At 42.0% G+C, this 13,631-nt stretch overlaps 1 protein-coding gene across 2 annotated transcripts in view; it reads left to right on the top strand.

The window, feature by feature from the left end:
* The first annotated feature begins 387 nt into the window (after window positions 1–387).
* Window positions 388–13,631, top strand: part of RARB (retinoic acid receptor beta) — a 325,201-nt gene continuing 311,957 nt past the window's right edge. The window contains exons 1-2 of one of the 2 annotated variants that reach the window (XM_061997204.1): window positions 388–430; window positions 10,071–10,164. The gene's annotated coding sequence lies outside the window, so the exon portion shown is untranslated. The remainder of the gene's footprint in view (window positions 431–10,070; window positions 10,165–13,631) is intronic. The other variant, XM_061997205.1, reaches the window with a different exon arrangement.

Raw genomic sequence — 13,631 nt, 5'->3', positions numbered from 1 at the left:
TTTGCAGAGAAAAACTTTACCCAGAGGTCGAGGCAGAGCAGTTAAAACAGAGGACCGCTGCAGCGGCTACGGCTTACAGGGTGAGAGGGCGGCGCGAGGGGGCGAAGCCCGTCCCGTGCCCTTGCTACCGGGTGCCAGTGGGACCCCGCCGCTGCCCGATTTGAAAGGGGGCTGACAGCGGCCGGGGAGCGGGCGCAGGGGGCCGCCGCGCCCGCCGCGCCGCCGGGCTGCAGCGGGGGCACGGCTGGCGGAGGGGGCGCTGCCCGCCGCGGGCCTCGCGCCCCCCGCACCCGCGCGCGGCAAGGGGGCGCGCGAGCCCCCGGCGGCCCCGCCAGGGGGCGGGGCGGGGCGGGGCGGGGGTCCGGGGCTGCCGCCGCCGCTGCCGGCTGCACTGGCGGGGTGGCGGCGGCGGGAGCGCGAGGCTGCGGAGGTAAAGCGGCGTCGGCGGCGGCTCCGGGGCGGGCTGTTCTCCTGCCGTGCCGCGTCCGGCGGGGGGGGAGGCGGGGAGCGGCGCGGAGGGCAGAGGGGCGCGGGGCCAACCGTCTCCTTGCAGCTCCGCGCTGGCGCGGCGCCCGCCACGGCGGCCCCCGCCGCGCGTGTCCGTGCCCACGCAGGGCCGCGCCGCTCGGCCCGACTCCAGGCGTGCGTGCGGACTAGTGCGGGAGTGGAGCGGCGCGGCCGCGCTGTCAGCGCGGGGCCCGCGGCTCCGCGCGGCTCGGGCCGGCAGCGCTCGGCGGCAGGGTCGCGGGTTTCGTGTTTAGCCCGTTAGCGGCCGTGATTCCGCGAGCTTTATTGCTTCTGCTTTGCAGACGACGGCGCAACCGACATGCAGTCAGGGAGCGATTTGATAATAGAAAGTCGTGCGTAGGAAGCGCCAAACTGTGCGCGGGACCCTGACAGCCCGGAGCCGGGGCAGAGCAGCCGCCTCTGCCGAGCTGTCGCTGCCCTGTTTACCGTCGTTTGCATAAGTGGGTCGTTATTTCGGCGGAAAAAAGATACTTGGTGTTTGCAGATCTACTTTAAAAAAGGGTAATGGGTCTACAGCAGTCCTGCAGAAAGTGATTCAGAGTACGAGGGCAGAATCCCGACGGTGTTGCACTTGACTGAATGACGTTCCTGGGCAGAGGAAGCAAGCCACAATGTACATCAGGATTCTTTTAGGCGGCTACTTCATCTTCATGCGTGTTGAATAGTTATTTACTTCGGTAACTCGGTAAATGGCCGGGAGGGTGTGCAGGGGCGGCCCTTCAGCTCCTTTTGGAAGTGAAATTCAGCTTCGGAGGGGCCGCACCCCCCTTGCTGTGCTGGAGGATAGTTTTGGGACTTGGTGGCAGGGAGCTCTGTGACTGGAGCGGGCTTACTTCTGGGTGGGTGAGACTGGCCGTGTAAGGGTCTATGGGATCCCTTCTGCTGTCTGTGAGTAATTGATGTCTGCTTAACAAATACAATGTGAAGGCTCAGCAGCATGTGTGTGTTGCAGGCTCCCGATGCAAGGAGGTAATGTGAGTGCTGTTTATGCAGTTCTGGTATTTTCTAGTGGCACATTGTTGTTTGTATTTAGAGTGACAGTTTGGTCATTTGAATCTGTGTCAGAATTTTGCTGCCTTCGATAGTGTTGATGTTTTGCCTTTGGCTGAGAGAGACATGCTTAATAGCATTTTATTAAGCTATGTGTAACAAAATGCGACGGGCGAAATCGCCGGCAATAAATGCCATCCAACCTCACACTTTGAAGAGAGACAGGAAATAGTAGCATGGATTCTGAAAAGAAACTATTTTATGGAGCAGCACAAAATATTCTTGTCTAAGGACCATTCTGGATCCGAAGAATGCCTACTAGGACAGTCCAGCAACAGCTCAAAGAGAGGAAATTCATTGAGCCTGCTCTTCAGCTCTTATTCTTGGAAGAGCTCTCATGAGAAAGTTAAGCAAGCATAGGTTAATTATATATGATGTTGTGGTTAACTGAAGGAATTGAATATGTAGTGCTTTGCATGTGGGAGAAGCTGATTTAAGGTAAAGTGGTGTTGATGGAAATTTTGATCAATTGTGTCATGTTGATATTGCCTGTTTACAGTTCTGGTTATGTCATTGGGGAAGAGTTGGAAGCAAAACTGAAAAAACATTGCTCTTAAACTAGGAGCATGGAGAGTTGGTGTGTGTTTTGTTTTCAACTGATAAGAGTGGTTTTGATTTAAAGTATTAGTTAAATTTATGAACTGAGCTCTGGGTAGAAGCTTGATGTGTCAGCATCTGTCCGAGCCTGATTTAATGATCAGAGAAGGTTGATCAGCTTTTTATGTGAGTAAGCTTCCAGCAAAATATGTTTTGCTAGATGAAGGGTTGCAGGATTTGTCCTTGTGTAGTAATGTCACAGTGTTAATAAATAAGAGCAGTTAACAGTATAGGATGTGCCTCAACCTGGGTTGCCATTATTCTGTGACTAATTGTACTTGTGAATAGTGCAAAAGCTGTTTTCAAAGCAGATGGTCATGCTTTCTTGCAGAGCTGAGGGGTCTTGCAATCCATTTGTGCTTTCAGGTGAATTCACCCCAATAACAATATCGTGAAGCATCTTTTGAGAATAAGGTCTTCTCCAGGTGGGAGCATCACCACCAAGGACTACTTCACCATGATGCCTTTTTGGTTTTCTGCTGAAGTAGTTTTGTCTGTATCTGTAGTAAATGTGATTTATTGATACTAGTCCATTTCAGGGGTAATGGAGCTCTGGTGTGGGCAAGGTGTAGAAGGCTCAGTATGAATGAAACGAGTTGTTGAAGCAAATTTCCAGTTGCGAGGTGCCTATAGGTGTGTACAGTAGGAGTTTGAGCCAGATGTGCCTTCTGTACATGTGGATATGGTGGGAGAGGCATGTAGTGTAAACAAAGTCCTTGTTGATTTCTGTGGATTTACACATGTGTAAAATCAGAGTTGCAGGCAGGTTCAACTAGATCTGTGCTAATACTTGTGTTCCTTGTGTGAAACACTAGTATTTTCAAGACAAAGATCTAGTTTTTCCACTACTTTGAACCCCCGGGGGTGCTCCTCCAAGTGTGTATTATTAGCAACGACTTAAAAAGCTGCCACTCCTGAGTGGGGTACAGTGCAAAGTCTGGCCAGTGTCATCCAACTGTTGTGGGCAGTTAGGATGTGTTTTCCGTCATTGTGGAAGTTTCTTCTAACCCTTCTCAGCCAACAGTTATTTTACACATCAGGCTTTAATATGTTCTTGCCTATTTAATAACTTGTTTCAGTAATATTTTGTAGCGTTGAACTCCTTATCTACATTAAATCTGTTGTCTTTTGATATCATTGACTCTCCTTGTTTATACATTAAGAGGAGGCAGTAGTTACTGAAATTTTCTAATACAGCTTAGCTGATCTTAATTGTAATAATGGAGTCTATTACGATACATAATGTAACTACAAACTGTTGTTAAAGCTTAGGCAAGATATTGTGGAAAAAACTATGTCAAATCTTGCTTCTTTGTAGGTTGTGTTCTAATTAAATATTCAGCATTATAGGAGACAATCTTTGAGTCCCAAGATACTGATGAAATGTCAGTTTAAATCATATTTCCCTCCTTCAAAGAAATGTGCAATATTCCATTTGCTACAATACTGGGAAATCTTTAAAGGTTGAGGAGTCACTTAACTTTTTGTTCTCTGTAATCTATAGCATAGTTTGTATTCAAGGTAGATAGTCTGGAAAATGCTGAACATGTAGGAAGTACAGACATAAAAAAAGAAAAAAAGAATTAGGCCCGCTGGGAAAAAGCCAAACAGGAAGGTATAGAGAATTCATAGAACAGATATTTACCTATAAGGATTTTTTTTTTAGGGGATACTCATGCCAATGAAGGCAAAAAGAATCTAATTTTATTAAATATTTTAGTTTGTTGAAGTAATAATTTTGATGATTTTGGATTTATTTTCTACACCAGCCTAACTTTTCTCTACTCTTCACCTCTTCCGTAGATCCTGACACATTGAGCTTATTATTGTCAGCTTTGAGTACAGCCATATTTATATTTTTGTAGCACTTTATAGCAGGTCCATAGGGCAATAGAGCCTGAGATACTACACATCCAATTTAGGACTTTATTTTTCAGCAATTATGGCAAGTCTGTTGATCCGATCAGAACTAAAATTATTTATATATAATTAAAATATACCATTAGTAGTGAAATGCTGAAATACATATGAGCTCATTCAGTTTCCCATTTCACTAAATTTGTGGGTTTTTACTATTTTTTTTTAGTATAGAGTGCAAGCTGTTGCTAATTAGCATGGCACTCGGAAGGTGGTCTCTGTATAGGCTAAATGTAGAGGCTAGGATGAAGGGGGGAAAAAACTCCCAAACACAGAGAGGTGAAAGAGCCATTCTTGGAGGTGTTAAAAAGCTTTGCACATAGAGTGTGTATTGTCCTTCTGGTTAGACAAGTGATGGCAAAGCCTTTTACCAGGTTATGTGTAGAACTTGAGACCTGGATTGAATCCTGCACCAGTCAATGTGTGCAGTCATGCTGGGTACATGCAGAGATTCCTCTCTTGGGATAGCCACTAAATTCTCTTTTACTTCTCATGCAGTGCTTCAGCTTGTCTCCAATAGAGTAGGCTGGCACGGGGTGTTGGTAGAGTGGGACTGGGAACACATTGCAGCAGGCTCACTGAAGAGAAGTCATTAATACTGCCATGCTTTTTCTCTCATGGATGCAGATTACTACAGACACCTGTGTCTGTTAATAAATTACTGAAGCTTATTTACTTTGAATGTATCAATAATAGGCAGAATTCTGCTTATGGTATACAAAAATAACTATGTGTTTATATAAACATTTCCATGTATTTTTCTCAATATTAAAACATATTATGTGCTCTTGGGTGAAACTTGCACAGCTGTTAAGGGGGCAGGTTTTGAACTTGCACAGCACAATCTTGAGGGTCCAGAGATGCTGATTTTTGTTGGAGTATTTGGCAGTCATGATTCTGGAGGTTATAGCTCTTATCGAGGCAGATATGAAAAAGCTGTTCCTTGCGACAGCCAGCAATATGTAGCAAAGTAATAGAAGACAAGCTTTAAATAAATGATAAATAAAATCTTTACTAAACCCATTCTTGCATATGGGGATCACCCTATGAAGTCATATACAAAGCTGTCTTCCTTGGGTCTCAGAGTGAAACCTGATTCACCTCTTGTGAGGGCACGATTGTTCTCAAGCAAGATTGTTCTTAGTAGCTCAGCACAACTAACGAATTTTCCTTTTCTCACATTGCCTTCCTCTTGTATCTGCTTTGACCTATGTCTAGATTGTCTGCAATGCTTTGAAATTAATAATGTTGAGTGATGTGGACTGCTCATTTCATCCAACTAATGTAGTACACCCTATCTCAAAATAATGATTAGAAATTTTTTTTCTCTGAGAGTTTTAGCCTATGGTACTGGTACCTGCAAGTGTTTTAGCATTAAATAATATTTTGAAATGTAATTTTAACAAAAATCTTAGAAGTAATTCATAAGAAAATCCTACTATTTAAAGCCTTCCATCTAGAGTTCAAAGAAGAGTCAAAGGAAGTTATAGATCATATGTCTTATTTTTTCTGGGGTCAGCTGCAGAGAGTTTTATAGCTACATTCTAAACCACATTCAGTTTCCTTTAAATGTGGGTATTTCTTTGTTTGGTCAATATTAAAAATGCTGTTCCAGAGTGATCTGTGTTTAAGTGATCTGAGATGCCAGTCATGAAGCGTGCGTTCCCTTGTCAGATCCTTTGTGTTGCTCCTCTGAGGTTGTCCTCAGAAGAACTTGCTTGGACATCAGAAAGTATGCTGCCCTGTATGTCAGGGAACCTGTAAAGCTATGCCTTATGATCAAGGTGAAATATGTGAAAGGCTTTTTTGCATTTTCATAAATAATTTAAAGAATTTGAACTCAGAGCAGCCACATTGTTTCAGCCATCAATAGATGTTAACATTTTGCCAAAAATATTTCCCTTTAAAAATTCATCAGTGTAATGGTTCTGTGTGGCCAGGTTTTGGTAAGGGTGGGTTATAGGCATGGCTTCTTTAAAAAAGAGCTGCTTAGAAGCTTCCTGTGTATCTGATGGAGCTGGTGCCAGTTGGCTCTGGGATGGATCCACCCCTGACCAAGGCTGAGCCAATTAGTGATGGAGTTAACGCCTCTGGGGTCAGTGTATTAGAGAAAGAGAAGAAGCTGCTGGGCAGTTGCTAAACTGCAGCAGCAGCAGAAGGGAGTGAGAATGTGAGAACAACATCTCTGCAGACACCAAAGTCAGTGGAGCTGGAGGGGGAGAAGGTGCCCAGACACTGGAAGAGAGATTGGTCTGTGACCTGTGATGAGGTGCCCAGGCACTGGAAGAGAGATTCCCCTATGACCTGTGGTGCAGCCCATGATGAGGCAGATTGTCCCCATGGAAGACCACAGAGGAGCAGAGATCTACTCGCAGCTCATTGAGAACCCCACGCTGGAGTGGGTGGATGCCCAAAGGAAGCTATGACCCTGTGGGAGGTTCAGACTGGAGCAAGTTGCAGGGCTTGAGAGCCCGTGGAGACAGAGGAGGCCAGGCTGAACCAGGTTTACTGTCAGGACTTGTGACCCCGTGGGGGACCTACACTGGAGCAATTCTTTCCCGAAGGACTGTTTTCCCCATGAATGAGACTCATGTTGGAACAGTTTGTGAAGAACTGTATCCTGTGGGAAGGTGCCATATTGGAGAAGTTTGTGAAGAACTGTAGCCCATGGTAAGGACACACCTTAAGGAGAAGTTTGTGGAGGACTATCTCCTGTGGGATGGACCCCACACTGTAGCAGTGGGAGGAGGCCTCCCCCTGAGAGGAAGCAGTGGCAAAGTCCACCCATAATGAACTGACCCTAAGTCCCATCCCCCAAACCAGTGGCGAAAAGGAGGTAGAAACTTGAGTAGGAGGAAGGATGGGGGCAGATGTTTTAAAATTTAGTTTTATTTCTCATTTCCCTGCTCTGTTTTGATTGTTCATTAATAAATCAAACCATTTCTTAAATTGTAGAAATAAAAGTACACAGTGGTTACAAAACAACATTTGGAGCCAGCAGTGATAGAGACTAATGGCATGCAGAGCTGTATTAGCAAGCCCATGGTCAACCTGTTGGAGAGGCTGACTATTGCCCTTGACAAGACTGTATCTGCAATAATGCAAGTGTCCAATCTTTAGCTGAAGAGAGCCCAGAGGAGGGCTACTTGATTGGGGGCTGGAACACATGGCATACAAAGAGATGCTGAGGGATCTGGGTCTGCCCAGCCTCGAGGTTGAAGGAGAATTGCTGCCTTTTGTTTCCTCATGGGCTGTTATAGAACAGACATAGATTCTCTTCTTTGGGGTGTACAGAGAAAGGACAAGGTGCAGTCATTACACATCAAATTGGAGAAATTCTGACTGGACATAAAGAAAAAAAATAATTACCGATGATTAGACTCTGAGACGGAGTCTGTGGAGGTTGTGGATTTGCCCTTGGAGATTCAAAAACTTGCCTGGGCAAAATTCTGAACAACTTGATCATACTTTGGAATCAGCAATGCTTTGACTGTGAGGTGGAGGATGTGGCCTCTAGAGGTCCTTTCTAGCCTAAATTATTCTCATTCTGTTAGAAGATTTCCCACAGAGAAAATAAGTATCATGAAAGTTATGCTAAATAGTCTTTTTTGTTATATTCTTAGAAGGGAAGAGCTATCTGTTTGCAGGATCAGAGGAGCTCTTTGTGTAGTACTCAAGGCCAACATAATTTAGAATAAAAATGTTCTTGTAAAGAGCACGTGCAAAAGGAACAAGTTTAAATTGTTTGTGGGGTGAAGTGCTTCAGTATTGTACTGCTGCCATGACTAGTCACAGTCTTTCTGTCATGAACTGAGAATAGCTCTGACAAATAAATGTAAAGCATGTCAACTGGTAGTCTCTGCTGAACATGTCTGTGGTTAGCATAGGTGAGTTCTTCGTAATGGAAAAGGTCAGGACATCACCATAAATCCCCAGAGATTTCTCCTTAAAACTTCAGTTTTTCCTTGGGCTAGTGATGACCAAATAATCTGTTATGTGAATTGTAATTCATTCAGTATCTCACTGAAGTATGTGGACTTTATATTTTGATGCCTATAAGTTCAAATTGTAAAAGTGAGTGGTGGAGAAGAAGTTTATTTATTACATTGTCAGTGTGCATATGTGCTTACTCATGAGAGGAGGAGAGGACTGTGTCAGCAGTAATGCCCCCGTTCTTCCCCTAAACAATTAGGTTGAGTTATTTTTTTAAATTTTGTTTGGTTTTAAGTGACATTAAATTTTAGCAATACTTGAGTAAAATATGCTAGCTGTGATTCAGGCTTAAAAGTTAAGACTTGTTCAGCTTTTCAGAAAGACTGTCAGAGACCATATATATATAACCTGCAGCAGTGTAAGTAGATACTATCAATCTAGGCTGCTGTATTTTCTCTGTGAGACAGATTGAGTGTGGCCTCTCTGCAAAAGTACAATAGGCTTGTGTAAAAGCTTGAATGATTGCTGTTGGTGTTTTGTAGGATGCCTAGACTTCAGTGACTTTTCTCTTGAGGGGCTACCTACCTGTGCAGGCCACAGGATAAGAATTGAGGAGGCACGTTAAGGAGCAGGCGGTTGCTCAAAAGCATATTGGGCAGGAGATACTCTGTCTTGTACTCCCAACAGTGAAGGGAAGCTGCAACGTTTTACTCTGATCCCTACTTTCCTTGACACATGCTTTTATCTTTAATATTCTTAACAAGATATTTTATTTTTTTAACATTGAGATTCAAGGTTTTCAACTCTGAGTCAGGTTTCCTAAAGGACCTGAGAGTAACTTAGTATCAGAAGGTATTAGCAATTTTGAATCCCTTCTAGGTGCTTTGTATATTTAGATCATGCTCAGGTTGTATTTTCCAGCACTGTACACATATCAAAAAAGGGAAAGATTATTTCTTTAACTTTTAAATAGAAGTTTAAATGCACGATTTGATGATGAGAAAGCATAAGAAAAAAGCCAAGTATTACTAGATTTAGATCAGAAATATGGGAGCAGTTCTGCTGGTTCTAACACGATTGCGATATGGAAATAACTTTGCTGATAAATCTGCTGTTATATATCACCTCCATCTGTAGGGATTTTTTGCTTGGATTTTACTACCAATTGTAACAACATTAAGTGTGTATCTTTGATTTAGAGCATTTCCTGATTTGGAAAAATGTTTTCAAACTAGTATTAGGAGTACTAAGGGCTGGACAGTCAAAGCATTTTGTTAGTTTAACACTCTTTGGTTTGTAGTGCTGCTGATGTGAGAGAGAAATACAAATTGTCTTTTGTGGCTGCAGTTTCTGCACTCTTGTAGAGTCTGTCTGAGACTAGACATTTCTCTGCAGAAGATGAAAAAGGGCAGTACAGAGCAATTCTTTTTTCTCTTTTTTTTTCTTTTCTCTCTTGACTTCTTTCTCTCTTATCCTGCTTTTCTTGTAGAGCAGGAGTGGTTCGAGAGAAACACTGTCTAGTTGGATCAAAAGAATTGGTAGAGGTCACATTATTGAAATCACATTTCTCTTTCTTAAAAAGAGGGTAGAGTTTTCTTGGACTGATGGTTCAGCTGCAAAAGTATTTCAGGTTGTGGTTTGTTTCGGTTTCTTTTTCATCAAAGTTGAGTAAACTGGTAATTGCCTGTACTCAGTGTTGGTGCAAACACAGTTGACCATCCTTGAAATTACCTTAGGTGCTCAAAGGGAATTTTGTTGTGGACATCTACATCTTCCTTGAGCTGGAACTGAGGAGAGAGTCAGTGTTGCAATTGATAGGGGTATTCAATGGGAAGAGGAATAACGGAAGCATGTCACGAACGTGAGACACCTGCATTCCAAGACTTTAGTGAAGCAATGCTCTGGATTTGATATCTTTTTTTGTGGACGAGGGAGACAGCATTAAGATCTCCCTTGATTTTTGCCCTAAGTGTCATTGTTCTGATGAGTATATTTGCCTTATTCCATCAAAACTTTGTAACTGCTCTTTTCCCTTGTTGTTCCAGGTTGTCAAACTGGCTTAGGTTCGTGAAGACTGCCTTGGTGTCAAGCACTCTCTGACTTGTCTCCAGTTCTCAGGAGCAAAGGTACACTTACAGGGTAAGTTAAAATCCACTTACAGAATCCCCTGAAAGAAGCAAAGACTTTAATTAGCGCCCTCTCCTTTGCATGGCGGTCTCTGGTACATTTCTTCCTTCCATGACAGCAGGCTATCAGAGACAGAAAAAAGGAAATCCAGAGGAGTGGAGTCACTTTGAAAATGTAGAGAAAAGTTAATGAATAGAGCACTTACAGAGAAAATACTGATGCAGGCTGTGTCAGGTAAGCACTTTAAAAGTGAAAAGTGCCCCCCTGTTGGTCTGTTCTCCTTTTAACTGATCTCCTTGAAGATCTAATTGGAATCACACTTGAACTATGGTGATAAAATATGTTTTTGCTAGATAAAGTTGAAATAACACACATTTAGCAATTGGGAGTGTTGCTGGAAATAGTAGTTGCATGTAGAAATGAACACAAATTCCCATTTCTTGTTTCATCCTGAGGGCAAAGTACCCTTGGTGCAAAGCCCAGGGGACCTATAAAGTCATTAGCAGATGGAGGGGGACATTAATCTTCTACCCACAAATCTGCCCTAGCACATAAAGCAGGGAACATCTCCATTGTGAGGATTGCTAGGGGTTGTATTAAACATGATAGTATAGTTTGTAATTACAGTGCCAGACACTCTTGCTGTTCATTGCTGTGTTTTCTTGGTACTTTGTGTCTCTGGATTTCACTTTTTCTATCTGTGTATAACAGAGTAGTGTCAATGTTTCTGCTTCTTGAGATGTTGGCAGAAGCTTCTCCCAACACTCTTAAAATCTCTCTCTTGCTGTAAGAATCAGAGTGTTAGGATATACTTTAAGTGCTTTTTTGTGCATGGGGAGAAATGTATGATTTTTCTGTGTCATTCAGTCTTTCCCGTTTGGCGGTGAGCTAGGAGACAGACATGGTTAATGAGATATCTCAGCAGTGCATTTTTATGGGAGCACAGTTTAAGGTTAGGAGTATGTCCAATCTCTAAACTGCCTAGTGAGCATTCTGTATTTGGAAACAAATGCCAGCTGGCAGTGGTTAAAGAGTGCATGCTTATTCTGCTCATGATAGCCAAAACATGCTCCCTGCTGTGTGCTGTTGGCAGCTTTGCACTGGCAATATGTCTCAAATGCCAGTTGTGTGTCCTTTCTTCCTCATAAGTGTGTCCCATAAGGCATGACTGAGCCTAAATAAAAGTGTGCCTCTGTTAGACTTGGTAACATATGGAAAAAGAGAGACTGCTTGTTTTAAAAAATGAAAGTGTTTCTGAAGCACTTGTGGTACATTATTTCCATTGTGGGTATCAAAGGATGGTTATCATGTTTTCCTGTACTCTGTAGCCTTAAATTCCTGAAGATCTGCTGGTTTTTGTGACACCAATTCTTAGGCATTCTACACTGGAAAAAATGTGTAATTTTTTCTCAGTGAAAACTCTGAGTGTATACACATCTAAAGATATATTAATTTTATTTGAAGCTCTAACTCTTCTTACCTGGCCAATGTATTAATTACATTGGGGGTGAAATTAATCCCAGTAGTTTGCAGTCTGAATGTATAATAATCACCTCTTATTTCCTCCTATTTGTTGAATTGTTTCAAGCCAATAAACATCTTCAAGTGTTACATTTTGTTGAAAAAATACATTATGTGTAGATAGCCTGACTATCTAGTGACAATCAAGTGTTAAAACTCTGTTGAGCTGAATTATTTGAAGCAGTTTGTACATTGTGGTATGTTGGATAGAAATTATTAAGAATCTTAAGGCAAATAAATCCAGTCTATGTTTCTTTGTCATTTTTGTCTTCAGTAACAGTATATCAGGTTAAAAAAAAAGCTAAACAAAACACTGAAGCATTTCCGTTCAACACTGAAACAACTGCATTAAGTTCAAGTCAACCACAGGCTAAATAACCTGTGCTTAGAACCTGGCTTTAGAAATATTTACTTAAGATCTGTACTGCTTTTTCTTTGAGGCAGTCTTCCTTTGTTTGCAGCTGATCTCCATATTTGTCAAGATGATAATTCTCCAACAATTTCAATGGCTTTTTCTTTTCCAAACCAATGAAATTCTGTTGAAATCTGGTAATATGTGGAAGTTTAAAAGTAAGTTTATCTTCTCTAACCTTTTGTCCTTTAGGAAAACGTTATCACCTTGTTAAAATCATAAGCTTTCTCAAAGTTAGGATTACGCAACCACTGGAGAAGGGGAGGAAAAGTACCCATTGGAAAATGTTAGGTTTTTTGTTACTGTGTATCCATTTATGTGTTGCAGCTACTGTGTATCCATGTATGTGTTGCAGCCTGCTTGCAGTAGCTGATTTAATGCTCCTCTGCTTTCTCAATAGGTAAGAACAATCTGCGTTTCCCAGGCAGGAGAGGAAAAAAAACCAAACCACCTTACTGTGACCCATTCCTCAAACCCATAAGCTTACCTCAGCAGCCTGATATCACTGTCACATAGCTTTCTGTCTCTCTGGCAAGAAGGAGACAATTCAGTTGCTTTCAACAGCTGAACTAAAATGGTGTAGATTTCTTTGTAGCTTCTTTATTGCATCCGTCATCTAGCTATATCCTGTGTATCCAAGACCATGGGCACCTGTGTTCAGGTACCTGAATACTTTCATGGTTTTCTGTGCTTTAGTGAAGTTGAAAATCAAATCTTACTGTGATATGTGTTGAAAGAGCACTGCTGCACATTAGTTAACTTATTCACGCTCTAAAAAAACTTAGATATGACATGCAAAAAGATGTTTTAGAATGTAGGTTGAAAAATCAAACCTCAGAAGTTGTGAAATGTCAGATTTATGTTATTTTCTTCCATGCCTGTAATTGATGCAGGAATATAGATCTTGCAATTGATCATATAACCTTTGGGCACCTGAGCTGGATAACGGTTATGTTACAAGACACGATGTAGCATGGCCAAGGTATTCTGTAAATAGCATGGTGGTATTTGTGCATGAGGAAGAAGTGTTCATAGAAAAATGATCATAGAATTTGATGCTAAGTTATTATACACATGTAGAAGATAAACAGAATTGGTTCAACAGAATTTAAATTCTGTCAACTGAACACATTTGCATTATATAAACTCAGTGTGGATTCAGACCTGCATTAAGTAAGCATGTGTGATGTGATTGATTTCAGTGAAGTTTCTCCCATTTATGCTGGTGTTGAATTCTGCCTCTAGTCAAAAAAGTTTTCTAAAAGTTCTGCCAACACAGTTTTGTCTTGGAATGGCTTTGAGGCTTGCCAGCAGTGTTATTTCTTATTGCATTATAGGAGCAGCTCTAGTTACATGCCAAAATATGGTCTTATTTTTAAACTGAAAAATAAATGAAACCTGTGTAGAAATGGAAACTTTATTGAATGCCAGATTCTGACCACATTGCTCCCATTGGAACCACTAGGATGACTTCTGAAATTTACTCTGTCTTCATAGCCTTAAGAGGTATTTCACAATATGGGAAATCCTGGAAAATATGAGCGCG

This window comes from Colius striatus, chromosome 5 (assembly GCF_028858725.1).
Source record: "Colius striatus isolate bColStr4 chromosome 5, bColStr4.1.hap1, whole genome shotgun sequence".
NCBI classification, from domain to species: domain Eukaryota; kingdom Metazoa; phylum Chordata; class Aves; order Coliiformes; family Coliidae; genus Colius; species Colius striatus.
This window is presented reverse-complemented; position numbering and strand designations above follow the sequence as displayed.